Source organism: Octopus sinensis, linkage group LG18 (assembly GCF_006345805.1).
Source record: "Octopus sinensis linkage group LG18, ASM634580v1, whole genome shotgun sequence".
In the NCBI taxonomy this organism is placed as follows: Eukaryota; Metazoa; Mollusca; class Cephalopoda; order Octopoda; family Octopodidae; genus Octopus; species Octopus sinensis.
The window spans coordinates 9,190,537-9,193,036 of record NC_043014.1 but is presented as its reverse complement, the minus strand read 5'-3'; the positions used below and the strand labels follow the sequence as shown (position 1 = coordinate 9,193,036).

General features: G+C 43.8%; 2 long non-coding RNA genes across 4 annotated transcripts in view; one reads left to right on the top strand and one right to left on the bottom strand.

The window, feature by feature from the left end:
• Window positions 1-2,500, top strand: part of LOC118766866 — a 26,529-nt gene that overhangs the window by 8,549 nt on the left and 15,480 nt on the right. The window lies entirely within an intron of this gene.
• LOC118766867 overlaps window positions 1-2,500 on the bottom strand; it is an 11,701-nt gene that overhangs the window by 8,605 nt on the left and 596 nt on the right. The window lies entirely within an intron of this gene.

The window sequence follows — 2,500 nt, the reverse complement described above, 5'->3', positions numbered from 1 at the left end:
GAATTTGAACTCAGAACGTAACGACAGACGAAATACCGCAAAGGATTTCGCCCGGCGCGCTAACGTGTCTGCCAGTTCGCCGCCTTCTCTATTGTAATATATTGGTGCTAATGAAAACGTAGCAAGTTATTTATGCAACTGCGCAAGAGCCAACAGAGCATGAATTCAATATTTCTCGATGGCATAGAATTGAAAATTGCATTTTGAATATTGTATTCTGTGAACGATACTTATCTCAATTTCATTCTCTCCGTAGATTGTGTATTTTCGCAGGGTACTAATTAATCCACAATGTACACAAGAGTGGTACGCAACCTCATAACATCTCTGGTGAAGTCTTGTTATTTCTCAGGTTTCTCCATCCCAGATATCCATTCTATGACATTGCAAAGGCACGAATCTTACGCTGCACCCTATTACTTTTCTGCACAATTGTAACTAGCATCGTTGCCTGCCTAAACTATTTAATTATTCTTTGTAGAGAAATTCTATAAAATCCTGTAATCACGATTCTTCATAACTACAATTTGGCTCGTGAACATACCACTTTTCCCTTACGTGTTAATTCAAATCCATCTGACAACCCCAGACATCATTCTTCACTTATAACAGCCTCGTTCGTTGAATGAATTGGCTGTATGGTTCCTACACTTTCCAGCCATTTGTCATATCGTTCTTCTTTGATATTTCTAATAAGAGCTGTGTTTCTATCATCAGCATGAACAAAGTACTTTTATTAAACTCAAATTGAAGGTCTTATACGATTTTACGCTTTTAATGGAAAACTGCATCCATTGCCTCTTAGGAAACAGAGCTAGCCGATATTAATTTAGTGCCATGTGCTTTATTATTATTATTATTATTATTATTATAATTATTATTATTGTTATTATTATTATTATTATTGTTATGAACTGGTCGAATCGTTAGCAGGTCGGGCGAAATGCTTAGTGGTATTTCGGCTGCCGTTACGTTCTGAGTTCAAATTCCGCCGAGGTCGACTTTGCCTTTCATCCTTTCGGGGTCGATAAATTAAGTACCAGTTAAGCACTGGGGTCGATATAATCGACTTAATCCGTTTGTCTGTCCTTGTTTGTCTCCTCTGTGTTTAGCCCCTTGTGAGTAGTAAAGAAATAGGTATTTCGTCTGTCATTACGTTGTGAGTTAAAATTCCGCCGAGGTCGACTTTTCCTTTCATCTTTTCGGTGTCGATAAATAAAGTACCAGTTTCGCACTGGGGTCGATGTAATCGACTTTATCCGTTTGTCTGTCCTTGGTTGCCCCCTCTATGTTTAGCCCCTTGTGGGCAATAAAGAAAAGAATATATTACAACAGAACTGAAAACTGTCCCAGTAGCTTGCCCAACGTTAGGAAATATCAATAGACAATTATGTTAGTTAGTTAGTTAGTTATTAGTTAGTTAGTTAGTTAGTTTTGGCTCAAAAGCAAATAGCAAGGCCATGTAGGGGGACATGGAGTTAAGTACAGGGTGGTGTTCATGTAAAGAGTTCAGGCCACTTGAGGTCCAGGGAGCTTTGAACAAGCGGTCGTCGGCATCTTCACACCATCTCATCTGGCAGCTTGTTCCACGGATCCGCCACCCGGACGGAGAAAGCTCCTCTCCTTCGATTGAGATGAAATCGTCGCAGGTAGAGCTTTTCGGAATGACCCCGCAGCCGACGCTCCGGAGCAGGAGTGAAGAACAGCTCTTTCGAGAGGTTACACTTCCCGCTTATGATGTTGTGGGCGAGAATGAGATCACCACGGCGGCGGCATTTTTCAAGAGAATAAAGTCGAGCGTCCTCAGCCTTTCTTCGTAGGACAAATTTTTGAGACCATGAACCAGGCGGGTAGCCAGCCTCTGGACTCTTTCGAGGTGCTGTATGTCTTTGAGGAGATAAGGAGAAGAGGCTTGAATCCCATACTCCAATATGGGTCTCACCAGCGTGACATAGAGTGGCAGGAATATGGCTGCTGTGAGCACTCCGAATGACCGTCGAATCAAAAACAGAATTCCGCGCGCTTTGTTGGCAGCATGGACGCACTGGGCCGAAGGCGAAAAGGAGGAATCCACCAAGATACCCAGGTCCTTTACCTGATCGGTCCTCTCCAGCAGCAGACGACCCGGCTCGAAATCAAGTTGAGTTGCAGGAGTAGAGCCGACAGGCAGATGACAGCACTTTGACACGTTCAGACACAGGTCCCAATCGTTAGACCACTTCCAAATTTGGTGGAGGCATCGACGAAGATCCTCTATACTACCGCGAGGAGCGACCAGTTTGATATCGTCGGCAAATAGAAGGGTGTGTTGCGTGAGGTCGTCGGGCAAGTCATTTATGAAGACTAAGAACAACAAGGGCCCAAGCACTGAACCTTGAGGCACGCCACTGCTCGCACTGGAGATGTCGGACCGCGAACCATTAACTTGAACTTGGAAGGAGCGATCTGAGAGGAAGGCACCAACCCATCGTACAATATCCGATGGAAACTATATGCTGAA